Raw genomic sequence first — 18,673 nt, forward strand, 5'->3', positions numbered from 1 at the left:
GGGTAGATGACTTACACCTTCTAGAGCACGTTGGGTGGCACGGGATACATGCGGACGTGCATTGTCCTGTTGGAACAGCAAGTTCCCTTGCCGGTCTAGGAATGGTAGAACGATGGGTTCGATGACGGTTTGGATGTACCGTGCACTATTCAGTGTCCCCTCGACGATCACCAGAGGTGTACGGCCAGTGTAGGAGATCGCTCTCCACACCATGATGCCGGGTGTTGGCCCTGTGTGCCTCGGTCGTATGCAGTCCTGATTGTGGCGCTCACCTGCACGGCGCCAAACACGCATACGACCATCATTGGCACCAAGGCAGAAGCGACTCTCATCGCTGAAGACACGTCTCCATTCGTCCCTCCATTCACGCCTGTCGCGACACCATTGGAGGCGGGCTGCACGATGTTGGGGCGTGAGCGGAAGACGGCCTAACGGTGTGCGGGACCGTAGCACAGCTTCTTGGAGACGGTTGCGAACGGTCGTCGCCGATACCCCAGGAGCAACAGTGTCCCTAATTTGCTGGGAAGTGGCGGTGCGGTCCCCAACGGCACTGCGTAGGATCCTACGGTCTTGGCGTGCATCCGTGCGTCGCTGCGGTCCGGTCCCAGGTCGACGGGCACGTGCACCTTCCGCCGACCACTGGCGACAACATCGATGTACTGTGAAGACCTCACGCCCCACGTGTTGAGCAATTCGGCGGTACGTCCACCCGGCCTCGCTCAAAGTCCGTCAACTGCACATACGGTTCACGTCCACGCTGTCGCGGCATGCTACCAGTGTTAAAGACTGCGATGGAGCTCCGTATGCCACGGCAAACTGGCTGACACTGACGGCGGTGGTGCACAAATGCTGCGCAGCTAGCGCCATTCGACGGCCAACACCGCGGTTCCTGGTGTGTCCGCTGTGCCGTGCGTGTGATCATTGCTTGTACAGCCCTCTCGCAGAGTCCGGAGCAAGTATGGTGGGTCTGACACACCGGTGTCAATGTGTTCTTTTTTCATTTCCAGGAGTGTAGATAGTCTTTTTCCCTCGCTATTTTCGATTGGAACAGGAAAGGGAATGACTGGCAGTAGGAAGTGGTACCCTCCGCCATGCACTGAGCGGAGGCTTGCGGATAATGTATGTAGACATAGATATTCATGCGATCTTGTGTTACTTTGTTGAAAGACGTCGTTATGGAGGCCACGAAGACAGGGCCCAGCCTCCAACCTTAATACATCAAAAATTTGCTATGCAAAGCAGAAGTTATCGTGTTGTGTTCCCAATGGCACTACATGCCACCTCGCCAGGTGGTGGACCAATGTGGCGATAATGCATGCAGTTTGGCAGTCTTAGTTCTCCTCAGAGCCTCCACTGTACGCGGAAGCGGGACACGTCTAGAAAGCCGGCGTGGTGCCCTTGCTGTGTGATGTTGCCGTTGGATGCATCTCTCTCGGCTACAGCGTCAAGTTAGAGCGCGACAGTGGTTCCCGTGCTGGCAGCCCGTAAGGCTCCAAACGTCGTCGCTTTGTCCGTGTGGATACTTATAGCATACAAGCACAGTGACTGAAGGAACGTGACTTTGTAACATTCTGCGCGGCCGAACCAACAACATACCTGGAGCTATTGCGTGAGGCCACTGAGAACCTGCATGCCGTTGAGTGTGGCTCTTTTTGAATGCATAGATACCATGTTCTCCTGAAAGTCGTATTCTGACCAACGCGGGCAGCAGTATCGTGGAATGATAAAACGCGTTGTTAATAGCCCACGATCCTGCCGCTGTTGAATTTCTACAGTGCTGGTTGACATTCCTTCTCCTTACTCGACGCAAGACACGATGTGCTCACAAATAAACGACATTCAAATGAGATTTCAGAATGAGAAAAGTGTTACGTAGTCTTTCCTTACATACGGATTGTAAATTGCGTTACCAGTACCTACTTCCGCGGTGGCTCTGGATTGTTGATATATACTACTACATACGGATAAGAAGACGTTGTACGATGTCGCCAAAAATCTCAAAGCTCTTCACAGATTTACTTCAGATACTCACACAGTGCTCTAATAAACATTGTGGAGAGAAATAGCATACAGCAGAGTCTCGATGATCCGACCCTTTCACCGCGCCGGCCGTGCGTCAGCCGACGACAGGTCTGTGACTAACGTGTTGTTTGTTGATACTCGGTTCATTGTCGCCGTTTGCTACTCATCACTCGTCAGTACTAACTAAGGTTGCTAACGTAGATCTGTAGTGGAGTGGACGTGTTGCACTTTGTTTATTGTAAAAATTTGTGGTGATGTCTTCAAAACGGAAAAAGGTGGTCGTTTCAATGGAAGAAAAACTTAAAGCTTTAAAAAGACTAGACAATGGTGAAACTTCATTAAAAGTAGCGCAAGATTATAACGTCAGGAAAACAACAGTTGGAGACTGGAAAAGGAACCGCAATGAAATTGAGAAGTGGTTTTCTCAGCGAGCAACCTCGGCTGTTTTGGAAGATCGGAAAACCATGAAAAAGTGTGATTATGAAAAAGTAAGTGAAGCTTTGTTCCTATGGTTTACTCAACATAGAGATAAAGGTGTACCCATGTCGGGACCTATTTTGCAGGAAAAAGTTCGTAACGAACTAAACGGAGGTGAACCTGATTTCACAGTTAGTGTAGGCTGACTCTATAGATGGAAGAAAAGATACGGAATTCGGTAACTTAATCTCTGTGGTGAAAAGCTTTCAGCAAATTTTGAAGCTGTTCAATTGCTTAGGAATAAACTTCACAAGGTATTGGACAAGGAAAACTTAACAAGCGATCAAATTTTCAACTGCAATGAGACTGGTCTCAATTACAAAATGTTACCGGAAAAAACATTTGCGTCAAAGGCCGAAAAGGCATTGCCATACTACAAACGTAGCAAAAAAAGAGTGACAATTCTTGCATGCAGTAACGCCATAGCAAATTTGAAAATGAAACTCTTATGATAGGTAAGCCAAAAAAACCGAAAGCATTTAAAAATGTATCTAAAAATGCTTTACCGGTGAAATATTACAACAACAAAAAATGCTTGGATGAACTCAGACATTTTTAAAGAATGGTTTTTTAACGATTTCGTGCCACAAACTGAAAAGTTTTGAAAGCCAACAACTTGCACCGCAAAGCACTGTTGCTTCTAGCCAATGCCACTTGCCATCCTAATGAAGATGAACTTTAAGATCAAGATATAAAGGCCATGTTTTTGCCTCCTTATGTCAGCCTATGGACCAGGAGACCTTAGAGACATTGAAGAGAAACTACCGCAGAAACTTACTTTCCTCTTTAATTAATGCTATGGACAAGGGCGAAGACATACTAGAGCAGTTTCGCCGTATTAATTTGAAAGACGTAGCTCCCAATCTTGGGAGAGTGTTGGAGCAAAGACAATTGCAAAATTCTGGAAAATTTTGCTACAGGAAAATCAAGAAAATTCTCCAGATGATGAAAATCTACAGCAGCAGACCGAACCAGAAAATACTACCCTGCTTTCATTGTTACGAAAAGTTCCGGGATGTGATGACGCCCTAGAAGATGACATAAATGAATGGATTGTCCAAGATGAAGAATTTGAATTGACAGATGAAGAAATAATCAACATGGTAAACGAAAAAGAAGACGACGAAGAAGCGGATGTAGTGGAGGAAAGTGCGTCTAAGATTTTTCACAACGAAGGACGCAAGGCCTTAGAAACTGCTTTAAAATACACTCCTGGAAATGGAAAAAAGAACACATTGACACCGGTGTGTCACACCCACCATACTTGCTCCGGACTCTGCGAGAGGGCTGTACAAGCAATGATCACACGCACGGCACAGCGGACACACCAGAAACCGCGGTGTTGGCCGTCGAATGGCGCTAGCTGCGCAGCATGTGTGCCCCGCCGCCGTCAGTGTCAGCCAGTTTGCCGTGGCATACGGAGCTCCATCGCAGTCTTTAACACTGGTAGCATGCCGCGACAGCGTGGACGTGAACCGTATGTGCAGTTGACGGACTTTGAGCGAGGGCGTATAGTGGGCATGCGGGAGGCCGGGTGGACGTACCGCCGAATTGCTCAACACGTGGGGCGTGAGGTCTCCACAGTACATCGATGTTGTCGCCAGTGGTCGGCGGAAGGTACACGTGCCCGTCGACCTGGGACCGGACCGCAGCGACGCACGGATGCACGCCAAGACCGTAGGATCCTACGCAGTGCCGTAGGGGACCGCACCGCCACTTCCCAGCAAATTAGGGACACTGTTGCTCCTGGGGTATCGGCGACGACCGTTCGCAACCGTCTCCAAGAAGCTGTGCTACGGTCCCGCACACCGTTAGGCCGTCTTCCGCTCACGCCCCAACATCGTGCAGCCCGCCTCCAGTGGTGTCGCGACAGGCGTGAATGGAGGGACGAATGGAGACGTGTCTTCAGCGATGAGAGTCGCTTCTGCCTTGGTGCCAATGATGGTCGTATGCGTGTTTGGCGCCGTGCAGGTGAGCGCCACAATCAGGACTGCATACGACCGAGGCACACAGGGCCAACACCCGGCATCATGGTGTGGGGAGCGATCTCCTACACTGGCCGTACACCTCTGGTGATCGTCGAGGGGGCACTGAATAGTGCACGGTACATCCAAACCGTCATCGAACCCATCGTTCTACCATTCCTAGACCGGCAAGGGAACTTGCTGTTCCAACAGGACAATGCACGTCCGCATGTATCCCGTGCCACCCAACGTGCTCTAGAAGGTGTAAGTCATCTACCCTGGCCAGCAAGATCTCCGGATCTGTCCCCCATTGAGCATGTTTGGGACTGGATGAAGCGTCGTCTCACGCGGTCTGCACGTCGAGCACGAACGCTGGTCCAACTGAGGCGCCAGGTGGAAATGGCATGGCAAGCCGTTCCACAGGACTACATCCAGCATCTCTACGATCGTCTCCATGGGAGAATAGCAGCCTGCATTGCTGCGAAAGGTGGATATACACTGTACTAGTGCCGACATTGTGCATGCTCTGTTGCCTGTGTCTATGTGCCTGTGGTTTTGTCAGTGTGATCATGTGATGTATCTGACCCCAGGAATGTGTCAATAAAGTTTCCCCTTCCTGGGACAATGAATTCATGGTGTTCTTATTTCAATTTCCAGGAGTGTATGTAGAGCAACTAAAGGAAACATCGTCTACCGAGGTTTTACTTCGTAAGAGACAACGTGATTTAGCGGCAAAAAAAATGGGGGGTAAATATTTATTCAGTTTAATTTGATTTGTATTGTATTAAATGTTTAACTCATTTGAACTACTTTAGTTTAATTTTGTGTTTTTTTTTGTATTGTTTTCAGTGTTATCCGTCCTTGCCGCGGCCGGTTTAGGTCGGATAATCGAGACTACTCTATATACTTTTATAATAGTAGGTATATATATAATATATATAACATTCTTAGCAAAAACCTCGAGAAGTTCTTGACCAATTTTTCCAGTTTTACACGGTACTCTAATAAGCAATCTGCCGCACATGGGCTGTATTTTTTAAATTTTTTTTATAATTTTTTTATATAACCGACAATGTACAGATCATCTGTTAAAACCAGTCGGCGAGAAAGAAAATACTGTGCTGTGCTGTGAAAATGAGCGGTTTAGTTTTCCTTCTGACAGTAATTTTTAACTACATTAACGGGATATTTAAACCATTAGACAGATTGTTTCTCAAATACACTCTTAAGTTGACAAAAAACACCACGAAGCAACGAAGGAATTACCCTAATGGGATGGAAATCGGCAAGTGTGATGTACATGTACAGACAAACAAATCATCACAACTACTGAAAAATGGATGATTTATTCAAGAGAAAGATAAGATGGCTCTGAGCATTATGGGACATAACATCTGAGGCCATCAGTCCCCTAGAACTTAGAACTACTTAAACCTAACTAACCTAAGAACATCACACATATCCATGCCCGAGGCAGGATTCGAACCCGCGATCGTAGTGGCCGCTCGGTTTCAGACTGTAGCTCCTAGAACCGCTTGGCCACCTCACTGGCCAAGAGAGAAACCTTCATAAACTGAGCAAGTCAATAACGCAACGGTGCACCTCTGGCCCCCATGCATTCAGCTTGGCATTGACTGATAGAGTTGTTGAATATCCTCTTGAGGGCATCGTGCCGAATTCTGCTCAAAGTGCGCGTTAAATCGTCCAAGTCGTGAGTCGATTGGAGGGACCTGCCCAAATGCTCCAAATGTTTTCATTTGGGGAGAGATCCGGCTATCTTGCTGGCCAAGGTAGAGTTTAGCGAGCAGAAAGACAAGCAGCAGACAAACACACCATGTGCGAGCGGGTATTAGCTAACTGAAATGTAAACCCAGGGTGGCTTGCTGTGAAGGGTTACAAAATGGGGAGCAGAATATTGTCGACGTACCGCTGTGCTGTGAGCATGCCGCGGACGACAACCGAAGGAGGCCTTTTATGAAAACAAATGGCACTCCCTGTTGTGGGGCCGTATGGTGGGTGACGGTCGGGTGGGTACCCACCGCTGTTCAGGACGTCTCCATATACGCCATATACTTCTCCATATACGCCATATACTTCTCCATATGTGTCTCATTGACTGGAGTAGAATTGTCTTCAGTGGCGTGTCTCGCTTCGAATGATTCATCTGTTATGAAGTGGCACGTATCAAATCATTTATAAGCATCTTTAAATTATCCAGTTTAGCATTTATACGTGATAAACCTAACAGTATTGTATTTCTATTTTTTTCCCGACATACGTCACGCGCTGATACTATGTTTTCTTATTCCATTGTTGTTAGTTGTCCACTTTATCTTTACGGACTGCGTTCTTTTTACAGATCAACTACGAAGTGTCGCGGTCCGCCGCAACTGCTGCTGTGTGACGTAAGTATGGAAACCAGATGAGTCTGCACGTCCATATGCAAGTTCTAAGATATCACAAATAAATTGCTTCGTTTTTCTGACCGCTGGCCATTTAACTCGTCGACTATTAAACTCTAAGGAGAATGTTGGGCTGAAATGCTGCTGTAGATTTTTTTCTAGTAGGCATCGCTCATTGGTAACAGCCCTGAAACAACTTACTTAGACAATAGAAGTCATTCATTACGGACTGGATTGCTGTGGGTGTGATTTCTAAACAGCGCCAGGACCTCTTCTACGAGTCCAAAGTGCAAAGTTCCCAAACTGGAAGTGAGAGGCTGTCTTTTTAGATAAATAAGGCGTTTATTTTTCTGCGTGAGGCCCTTTCAGGCTGGTCAGTGTACTGCATCCAATTTTTTTTCTCCAGTGGTTAGCCCACTCATAAAGTGCTCATGTGAATAGTTTGCCACTATTTTAAGTCTCTCATAACCTGTTCACAACTTTTTCATTCCCAGATATCGTTAGATGTGGAAATAGATGGCAGACAGAGATTGCAAAGTCAGCGAAAAGAGTGGACGTTCTAATGATTCGTTCGCCACATCCTCCGTTTTATTGTTGTCAAACCACCTTCCTAGGCACGTGCATTATCATTGGCTCTGAGCACTATGGGACTTAACATCTAAGGTCATCAGTCCCCTAGAACTTAGAACTACTTAAACATAAATAACCTAAGGACGCCACACACATCCATGCCAGAGACGGGATTCGAACCTGCCACCGTAGCGGTCGTGCGGTTCCAGACTGAAGCGCCTAGAACCGCTCAGCCACACCGGCCGGCGCATTATCATTATGAAAGATGTTTTTTCGCATTAAGATACGTAGAAGTGAAACATCCTTAAAATCGATATCAGGCGTTGGAAAGGAATGTAACAGTCGGGCCCCTAAAGAATGCATTTACTTTTAAACTTAAACAAGTCGGCTAAACTGGCTATGTGTCGCCTTCTGCAACATCTATGACAGCAGGATCACGGTTTTCGACTTAATGTTCTTGATATGTGCCCATGAACCTCGTTTATATCTTCCTCAGAAAACAATAAACCACGTTGATAACAAATGGGCCCCATGCTGTATGTATTTAGGAGTTCACCGGCACTTGTCAGCAAACTAACATCCAGAAAATAAACTCCAGCTAGAAATATTATTCCTCACATTCTGTTCAAAAGTGAAGACAAAATTACACCTTTAGAAAGGATTGGAATTTATAGAATTACCTGAAATTTGTGTGGCAAATTATATGTAGGTCAGTCAGGTAGGGCTCTAACTACTAGTCTGACTAAGCATGAAAGGACCTGAGGTGACTGAAGTACATAAGTTCAAATTTTTATAAGTCGCAGTAGTTATTCGGAGATGAAAATGCATGAACAGGATAGACTAGCGTGGAAAGCTGCATCAAACCAGTCTTCGGACTGAAGGCAACAGCAACAACGCAAGAGGGAGATTGCAGTTTGAGAGGGCTCGTTCGTAGCCAAAGGACTAATGCGCCTCGTGGCGAAAGCTCCTCATCCGCTTCAATCGCGGAAGGAACAGTTCGCATCAAATGGAGTGGACCATTGTAGGTCGCGGTCATTATCCAGGCGCGGGTCCAGGGTTCCGTTCTGGGGGAGGAGGAGCCAGAATGTGGCACTGTCCTTCCTGCTCCTTCCCTCCCCTATCCTTGCCCCCTTTAGTCCACGCTGTGGCAAATATAACTTTGCCATCACGCTTGCTTTCAACGTGCCAAATATTCACACGGTTTTAATAATAATAATAATTTGTAAACACCAGTATTTGGTACACACAGGTTTGCAAACTATAGTCTCTAAGAGCGTCTAACGAGAAGAATACTGTTCCAGTCTTCTCTTCCCAGGTTTGGTAATGTCTATTTATTATTATTATTATTATTATTATTATTATTTATTATACACGTAGTAGACCCTTTGTGGATCACGTGAAGCTTCTACGGTTCTTATTGCGGGTTTTCCATGAGACCTTCGTTTTCTCGCTCACGGCTTTCTTTCTTTCACCCGTTCACTTTGTACCGCTCTTTTTGACCCTTGTCCCTGGCTGGACTTCCCACTTGTCTATTTTGTTTCTGTAGATGTTACGGTCTTCAGTGTCCTGAACAGTGAGTTGATCTTCAGTTAGGTCTCTTTGTACTTGTTCGGCCCATGTCATTCCTTTAAGGTTTTCAGTGGCTGTGAGTATCTGGCGTGTGAATCTGTACTCAGGGAGTCTTTGTATGTGTCCATAGAATTTAAGGCGTCTTTTTCTAATATCAGCAGCAATATTTGAAATTTTCTCTGTAGTTTTGTTGGTTTGCAGTCTATATCCAGCTTCAGTTTTTCGTGGTCCAAGGATTTTGCTAATGATCTTTCGTTCTTTTTGCAGATTTTGCAGTAGCGTCTTTGACAAAGTTTCTGCTGCGTATAGCACCTCGGGTTTATTGACAGTGCTGTAGTGCCTGATTTGTGCATGCATGGACATGCACTTTTTGTTGTAAAGTTGGTATGTTCGACCGTAGGCTCTCTTTAGTTTCTGTGCTCCAGTTTCTTGAGATTTTTTTTTTCTAATCCAGTAGGTTCCAAAATTTTTCCCAGGTATTCAAAATGTGGAACTCTGTTTATCCGTCCATATTTTATGGTGATATTCAGTATGTTTAAGAGTGTACACATAAATTCAGTTTTCTCACAGGAAATTTGCAAGCCAACCTTCTCGGCGCATTCCTTGAGTATTTCTATTTGATGTATTGCATTTTGTTCATTGCCTGTCAAAACTGAAAGGTCATCGGCAAAGGCTACGTAGGTGACTGAAGTTTTCCTTCCAATCTTCACTGGTTTCCATAGGCCACGTTTTCTAAGCTCACTCTCTCATTCCATTATGACTGACCTTGTCCAAAAATATATTGAACTGGAGATAGTCTGTCTCCTTATCGTACTCCAGTTCTGATCTCAAAACATTCCGAGATTTCCTCCATGAATTTTGCTTCAGAGGTTGTGTTGGAGAGTGTCTGTTCAATGGGTTTACGTGTTTTCTAGTCAAGTCCGAGTTCTGTTAGAGCGTTGACAAGGGATTTACGGTCGACTGAGTCATACGCCTTGTTGAAGTCGTCGAATGTACATATGGTGAGCTTATGTCTAATAGCTCTGTATTTCAGTGTTTTTTTTAGATAAAAAATTCGTTCAGGGGAGGAACGTCCGTGTATGAAACCTGCTTGGTACTACCCTATCTTGTGTTCAATTTGTTCCTGTGTCCTCTGCAATAGGCATGAAGAGAATATCTAGTAATAGTGGTAGTAGTGAAAGGCCTCGATAATTGTTGACATCCGTTTTGTCGCCTTTTTTGTGCAGAGGGTGGATAGTGCAGACTTCCAATCGTCAGGTAATTCTTCTGTTTCCTTTGATAATTTCTGTGAGCTCCTCAAGTCATTTAGGGCCTAAATTTTTGAGTAGTTTTGTTACTATGTTGTCTTCATCAGTCGCTTTGTTGTTTTTGAGATGGTGGATGTACTTGACGATTTCTTCATTTGAGGGTGGTATTGAGGCTTGGTTGGTGTGTGCGGGTTCAATAAGTGGCAATCATTCTGTGAGTTCTAGACAATTTAGTAAACTGGCGGAGTAAACTGTGAGTTCTTTGTAGTTTTCTTCATTAGTAAGTGCTAATTTTCCATTTTGTTTTTTAAAGCAGAGATTTTTATTATTATTAAAAGCACACATTCACAGGTTGACTGTACCTGCTACCTGCTATCAACAACAAATCCAACACGGTTCTTCTTCTTCTTCTTCTTCTTCTTCTTCTTCGTATTATTATTATTCCTATTTTCCCCCCTTAGGATGCAGTATTTTCCATTCTGTCTTTGCTTACTACACTTCCCGTTCTACCTGTGGACTCAAGAACCGTGTCGGATTTGTTGTTGATAGCAGGTACAGTCAACCTGTGAATGTGTGCCTTAATTAGCTGGACTGATACCGGTCAGGCTGCAAGCCTATCAACAAGAACGGGTCCTCACCCAAGCAAATAAAAAAGTATCATTTGTTAAAGATAGCTTGTAATTGCTAAAATTTCTAGCCTTTTTCGACACTTTTATTTTCATGGTACATTATTCTCCGAAAATTAGCTATGAAATTCGGAAATTGAGCTATGTAAAAAATATAATAATTGCTGCAGTTTTTTTCCCACGTCTGCCTTTAGCGACCACTCGGGAAAAGGAGCATTTCAGTGCTTACTTGTATGTTGTGATGGACAAGAAAAGAGTCTGTTTCAATTAGGACGCATCATGGCTTTATTGCCGCATGGACACTATTAATAGAGCATTACGTCAGAGTCGGCTGAATGTCCTGTTCTACCGTGCGAGTCGTGTTTTCACATTTGGTTTCAGTCGTCGTGAAAAGATGCATTAACGAGTGTTCGGTAGTGAGCGAACTTCAGCAGCAAGGAATCACGTGGTATGCTACTCCGGTTGGTGTGCGTGTAAAGCGAAAAGACATTCGAACACAGTCTATAACAGCCGTATGGAACGCACTGGGGACATTTTGCTGAACTGGCCAACAGCGAAGAAGCCAGGAATAATATAAATTTTGTGCAAATGACAGCAGAACCTTGTAGTATTTTCGAGTCGATTGTATTCTGTATTGTCAGTTAGTAACATCGCCAGTATAGCTAGATGTGAGCACATGTTTTGATTCCCCGAAAAAGGAATATAAATGAGAACGGAAATTACAAAACGTTAGTGCGTAGAACTGTACTTCGATAATATGGAAGAGACCACAAAAATACCGAGTGATCTCCATGAAAAAATTAATGGTTCTGGCTCAGAGCCCTCTGTTATTTGTCTCGTCCGCTCATTTCGTTTTTGATTCAGAAAGTGTAATGAGGGACGAAACTTTTAAAGGAAATGCAGAAACAGTGCTACAGCAAGAACGATGTTTTTTTGTAACATGCACTTGCGGCATGCTGAGGATAATACTCTTGGAGTGTACTTGGATAGAACGTGGGTTTCACAAAACCACAAGCAAAAATATATTTTGCTAGAGTTGGACGGAAATATTCGCCTGAAAGTACCAAAAGAAAATGGTTCAAATGGCTCTGAGCACTATGGTACTCAACTGCTGTGGTCATCAGTCCCCTAGATCTTAGGACTACTTAAACCTAACTAACCTAAGGACATCACACACATCCATGCCCGAGGCAGGATTCGAACCTGCGACCGTAGCAGTCGCACGGTTCCGGACTGCGCGCCTAGAACCGCGAGACCACCGCGGCCGGCGTGAAAGTACCAACAAGTATTTTCGTACAGCGAATATCGGCGATTTGGGTGGTGTGTGTAGTAACGAAGGGTCATTAAGAGCTGCCGCTGTCGCCCACGGCGTCTCTAGCAAATGAAGTGCGTTCGTACTTGACACGATACCATAAGGAAGTAACAGTGATTTCAGATGTGCCGCAGGGGATTGTCTTAGGACAGTTGGTATTCACAATATACATAAATGACCTGTTGGATGACATCGGAAGTTCACTGAGGCTTTTTGCAGACGATACTGTAGTATATCGAGAGGTTGTAACAATGGAAAATTGTACTGAAATGCAGGAGGATCTGCAGCGAATTGACGCATGGTGCAGGGAAGGGCTATTGAATCTCAATGTAGACAAGTGTAATGTTCTGCGAATACATAGAAAGATAGATCCCTTATCATTTAGCTACAAAATAGCAGGTCAGCAACTGGAAGCAGTTAATTCCATAAATTATGTAGGAGTAGACATTAGGGGTGATTTAAAATGGAATTATCATATAAAGTTGATAGTCGGTAAAGCAGATGCCAGACTGAGATTCATTGGGAGAATCCTAAGGAAATGCAATCCGAAAACGAAGGAAGTAGGTTACAGTACACTTGTTCGCCCACTGCTTGAATATTTCTCACCAGTGTTGGATCCGTACCAGATAGGGTTGATAGAAGAGAGAGAGAAGATCCAACGGAGAGCAGCGCGCTTCGTTACAGGATCATTTAGTAATCGCGAAAGCGTTACGAAGATGATAGATAAACTCCAGTGGAAGACTTTTCAGGAGAGACGCCCAGTAGCTCAGTACGGGCTTTTGTTGAAGTTTCGAGAACATACCTTCACCGAGGAGTCAAGCATTATATTGCTCCCTCCTACATCTCGCGAAGAGACCATGAGGATAAAATCAGAGAGATTAGAGCCCACACAGAGGCATACCGACAATCTTTCTTTCCACGAGCAATACGAGACTGGAATAGAAGGGAGAACCGATAGAGGTACTCAGAGAACCCTCCGCCAAACACCGTCAGGTTGCTTGCGCAGTGTGGATGTAGATGTAGAAGGATGTCGAAGATGTTACCAAAATGAATTCGGTAGTTTTCTTTACAACTTTCACGCTGAAAGTTTCTACAATGTCCAGCGCAACGCAAATTCATCAGCGACGACATTTTTCGTTACACAGGTGGAACAGTTACACACCTCTCACGGTATTTTATTACTTATCTTGAAATACCCTTATCTTTTTACGATAAAATATTTATCACATGTATCTATAAATTTTAAGAACCTTATCACTACAAATATGTCAGTGATTCTGTTTTTTTTTTCTCAACTTGAAGTAAAAAATATTCTTGTTCACAGATTTTTATAATATTAGTTCTTTTTTGAAAAATATGTAAAAATCAGCCAACCGGTTGCATAGGTTTTCTATATACCTTGGCCAGGTGTCGTCGCCTTTAAGGGTGACTTCATCAGAGAACATTATGTTTTATATTTCAATGTATGACTGGAGCAACTCAGCTCTTAAATCACTGTACATCTTTGACGATATGTTCTTCATGTAATTACCTTACCTTCTGATGAAGTCACCTTTAGAGGTGACGAAACCTGGTCAAGGTATATAGAAAACCTATGCAACAGATTGGCTGATTTTTACATATTTTTCAAATTTGTGAATACGGTTGCTGCAGACGTCAGCCATGTTCAAAGTTGTACATATGTTCTTATTTTGTTTCGTAGCAGTTGGCAGGAATTTTCTTGTGGAAAGTATTCCATCATATTGTAGACCAAAAGTAGAAAATTAAAAAAAAAAATTATGTCTTACTAACATTTGGAACTACCAATGACTGGCAGTACTGTAGGTCGATGAGATGAGCTTGAGGTGGCTATTTTATCGACGGCTGCTGTAATGAATTTACCTGAAGAAAAGCGCCATGGTGAAACACCTTGCTGCACCGCGCCGTGCTCTCTCCAGGGTGTCGCAGAGCTGTGCCGCGGCAGCTCCTCCGGGTTTCATTAGCCGGTTCTCCACTAGAAGCGGCGAGGGGCGCTTCCTTGTTAACCGCGTGCCGCCCTTGGCCCGGCAAACACCGCCACCAACAAGGAGCCCGCTGCTCGCTGCTCACTGCTCGCCAGGCGCACACACTTTCTGGCTCTGAACGCTCCTACGTGAAGTTGCCAGAAATAACGCGACAAGTTAAATACACTACTGGCCATTAAAATTGCTACACCACGAAGACGATGTGCTACAGACGCGAAATTTAACCGACAGAAAGAAGATGCTTTTCAGAGCATTCACACAAGTTGGCGCCGGTGGCGACACCTACAACGTACTGACATGAGGAAAGTTTTCAACCGATTTCTCATACACAAACTGCAGTTGACCGGCGTTGCCTGGTGAAACGTTGTCGTGATGCCTCGTGTAAGGAGGAGAAATGCGTACCATCACGGTTTATCGTATCGCGACAGTGCTGCTCGCGTTGGTCGAGATCCAATGACTGTTAGCAGAATATGGAATCGGTGGGTTCAGGAGGATGATACGGAACGCCGTGCTGGATCCCAACGGCCTCGTATCACTAGTAGTCGAGATGACAGGCATCTTATCCGCATGGCTGTAATGGATCGTGCAGCCACGTCTCGATCCCCGAGTCAACAGATGGGAACGTTGGCAAGGCGACAACCATCTGCAACAACAGTTCGACAACGTTTGCAGCAGCATGCACTATCAGCTCGGAGACCATGGCTGCGGTTACCCTTGACGCAGCATCACAGTCAGGAGCGCGTGCGATGGTGTACTCAACGACGAAGCTGGGTGCACGAATGGCAAAACGTATTTTTTTTTTTCGGATGAATCCAGGTTCTGTCTACAGCATCACTATGGTCGCAACCGTGTTTGGCGACATCGCGGTGAACGCACAATGGAAGCGTGCATTCGTCATGGCTATACTGGCGTACCACCCGGCGTGATGGTATGGGGTGTCATTGGTTACATGTCTCGGTCACCTCGTGTTCGCATTGACGGCACATTGAACAATGGACGTTACATTTCAGATGTGTTATGACCCATGGCTCTACCCTTCATTCGATCCCTGCGAAACCCTACATTTCAGCAGGATAATGCACGACCGCATGTTGCAGGTCCTGTACGGGCCTTTCTGGATACAGGAAATGTTCGACTGCTGCCCTGGCCAGCACATTCTCCAGATCTCTCACCAATTGAAAACGGCCGGTCAATGGTGGGCGAGCAACTGGCTCGTCACAATACGCCAATCACTACTCTTGAGGAACTGTGATATCGCGTTGAAGCTGCATGGGCAGCTGTACCTGTACACGCCGTCCAAGCCCTGTTTGACTCAATGGTCAGGCGTAGCGTATCAAAGCCTTTATTACGGCCTGAGGTGGTTGTTCTGGGTACTGATTTCTCAGGTTCTATGCACCCAAATTGCGTGAAAATGTAATCACATGTCAGTTCTAGTATAATATATTTGTCCAATGAATACCCGTTTATCATCTGCGTTTCTTCTTGGTTTAGCAATTTTAATGGCCAGTAGTGTTATACTTCTACAAAGTCATACTTCGCAATTCTTTCCTAATCACTTCAGGTGGCGCCTGTTTTTTTTGTTGGTAATTAATAAGATGATAAGAGATTTCGTCTATCACATAAGTTCTTTTTTCACAAAGTAATTGTGAGGATCCAGAAGTGCATCTTGAATCTCATTGATGCATCTAGTGTTTTCAAGTTATTCAGCTTGTTCGTTGCTGATTTTCGTAATCAAGGTCTTTGGAGTTGCCAAGAAACTTGTTGACAATTTGCTTAAAGCGTATCCAAGACGATCTTTAAATTTCATTCATTTTTTCTTTCATTAGTTTCCGAACGTCAGGGCTGACAAAAACGCCCTTTCCTTTATCTTAGTTTCTGGCAGCTACGATAACTTACTTAACACATACTCGATAGTGTCACCATCTACTGGTAGGGCTTTAACGAATTGTTTTATAGTGTCAAGTTGTATTTGAACTGAAGGCAGAGTTTTTTTGGACCATCTTTGAATTGAATATTACGTTTTTTCCTCCAAGTTTTGGTATTCTAATTGGCCAGATTTTTTAGACCAGTGCTTGCTTTTTCCGCGACTGTTCCATCAGCACAAGAATTAGGGATCCTTCCGTACAACTTAATCACACACGATGTGGGGATCATGACTCGTCCCAATCCCCAACCTTTACCCCAAAGCACTCAAAATAGACAAAGTCTTACAGTGTCTGCTGCTGTTTTTTCACTACAAGTTTGTCACAGATGTATTAGAAGTGGTCAATACAATTAATATAATCTCTTGAAACTATTAAATTCATAAAAGCAAGTACCTTTTGTTTTATCGCCCCTTGATTAAGCTTGCGTAAGAAACTACATGTAAAAGAAACATATAGGCATCGACATTACAGTATTAGCAAACTATGTAGCTGTAGATACACTATAAAATTAAACATCTTTTTGTTGGAGGTTATACCGCAACTTTCACAAATAATTCTAGCGTTATTACAACGATTAAAAATCCACATTTTGAATACTTCACAGAAATTCTAGATTTGTGATTGAGTTCATTATCAACAAGTGTGATCTGTGTACAGTGAGTCTTAAATATAGCGGACCGCACAATAGTGGAAGTTACAGCTGCAGCCTACTTCTTCTTTCTCCTCCTTCCTCTGTTGCTTCTGATTCTTCTTTTGCCTATCCTGTTGGAGACCACACGATGCATCTTTAGTCTATGAACCGCAGTATGTTGCTGTTAATCTGCACTTGGTAGTTCTGTCCACTGCTTTACGTTAAGATATTCTTCTTCGCCCCCCTTTTCCTTATAGCCTCGAACTTGCTTTACATTATAAACTGTAGAAGTAAACCGTCTGAGTCGAAAATTCAGAGACCGACTTTATTCTTGGCATATAAGCAACGTCAGCGCGGTATCTACATGGCAGTGTGAAATAACATATGCAGGCAACAAAATGATGTTAAGTAATAGACGTGCGACCGTAGTGTGTCAAAGTTGTTGTGTCACAAATCGCAGTGGAGCGACATCTCTGAGTCGGTGTTTAATGGGTAACACCACTGTAACGAGTTAAAAAAAAGCGTTTTGTTGACAATTTTTTGGGCCTCAGAAATTCACATTTAATGTCAACGCTTTGACGACATAACCTACATTCAAGCCATCGTAACGTGCTAGTTAACTCCATGGCAAAGAATGACTTTTAGGACAGTTTTACATGATTGTATGAACTTCCTGTGCGTTATATTCAAGTGGGAAAGGGGACTTACCGTTTCTGTACTGACGGGCTGTGTATTTGATATTCTTTACATTGTCAACATTTCTCGCAATTTGTGTATTCAGTGTAGTGCTTCGCCCAAAACGTGAAGATCATAGACTCGTTCGTCTTATGAGCCATTCCTGTAAAATATTTCTGAAAGTCATATATCCAGCAAAGGTTCTATGAAAATATAAGAAAGTCATTTCTGTGACAGTTTGCGTTTAGGAAAGGTTTAGGTTCAAAAGTAGTAGTAGTTCCACGAACATTCCATTGCAAATATGCTATGATCAGGATAAAAACATAGGTCTTTCTTATTGATTCTGAAAAAGCCGCCAGAAAAAGGTCCGCTGCATATAGAATTTATATGGTACCCAGACAGCACAGTAAAATTTGATAATGAGGTCACTAACACGGTATGCTGGTGATACAGTATTTATTGACGATAATTAAGATGATAACTACTTAACATAGTAATACATTACAGCAGTAATCTAGGTCTGAATATAAACACGCAAAAGATAATTTGGTGATTATCACACGACGGCCCGACTCCTTTACAAATGCTTATCTACAATTCAGTGGCTCCTTAATACAAAAAGTAGGGTAGTTTAAGTACCTCTGTGAAGACTGGAGATGAGACATGGAGTTAAAATATCGCTCGCCCGTAATGCTTACATAAAGTTCAAGAAAATTTCCACAAGACAGACATAGATCTAAGCAAGCCTTTGGAGTAGTATTTGAAAGATGCTACGTCTGGTTTGTACTTCTTTACGGTTCTGAAGGATCCACAGTAAATATGCCAGCAGCAAAGAAAATCGAGACCTTCGAAATGCGACTTTACCGCAGAATGCTAAAAATACCGTGGACAGACTAATTGCAGTCATGAAATTCAACATTCGGATGCCTGAACGGGCTTGTCATTGCCAAAAAATAAATTTCCTATACTATCCTTTGTTCTGGCGAGTTACTGCAGACAGGTATTAGAGATATTGCACGTTTTCAGAGTCGCATATTTGTTCGTCTTCGGTACTGTTCCTCTTCATTTTATACATGCCCCGTGTCGTTCCTCTTCTGTCGGCCGATCGTCTTAAATGTCCTAAATGAAAGGTGTTAACTATCTGTAGAGGTTTCCTTAGCATCTAGAATCGTGCAGATCTTCTGCAACTTCTCTATTTGATAAAAAGGAAGATCAATAGGAAAATCAATCCTTCAGTATGGGAATATAGT

The 18,673-nt window shown here is 43.9% G+C and overlaps 1 protein-coding gene across 21 annotated transcripts in view; it reads left to right on the forward strand.

The window, feature by feature from the left end:
- The window catches only part of LOC126281877 (endophilin-A), a 720,509-nt gene that overhangs the window by 93,117 nt on the left and 608,719 nt on the right, over positions 1-18,673 (forward strand). For all 21 annotated transcript variants that reach the window (XM_049981167.1, XM_049981169.1, XM_049981172.1 and 18 more), the window contains exon 2: positions 6,823-6,868. The gene's annotated coding sequence lies outside the window, so the exon portion shown is untranslated. The remainder of the gene's footprint in view (positions 1-6,822; positions 6,869-18,673) is intronic.

The sequence above is a fragment of the Schistocerca gregaria genome, chromosome 7, assembly GCF_023897955.1.
Source record: "Schistocerca gregaria isolate iqSchGreg1 chromosome 7, iqSchGreg1.2, whole genome shotgun sequence".
Classification (NCBI taxonomy): Eukaryota; Metazoa; Arthropoda; class Insecta; order Orthoptera; family Acrididae; genus Schistocerca; species Schistocerca gregaria.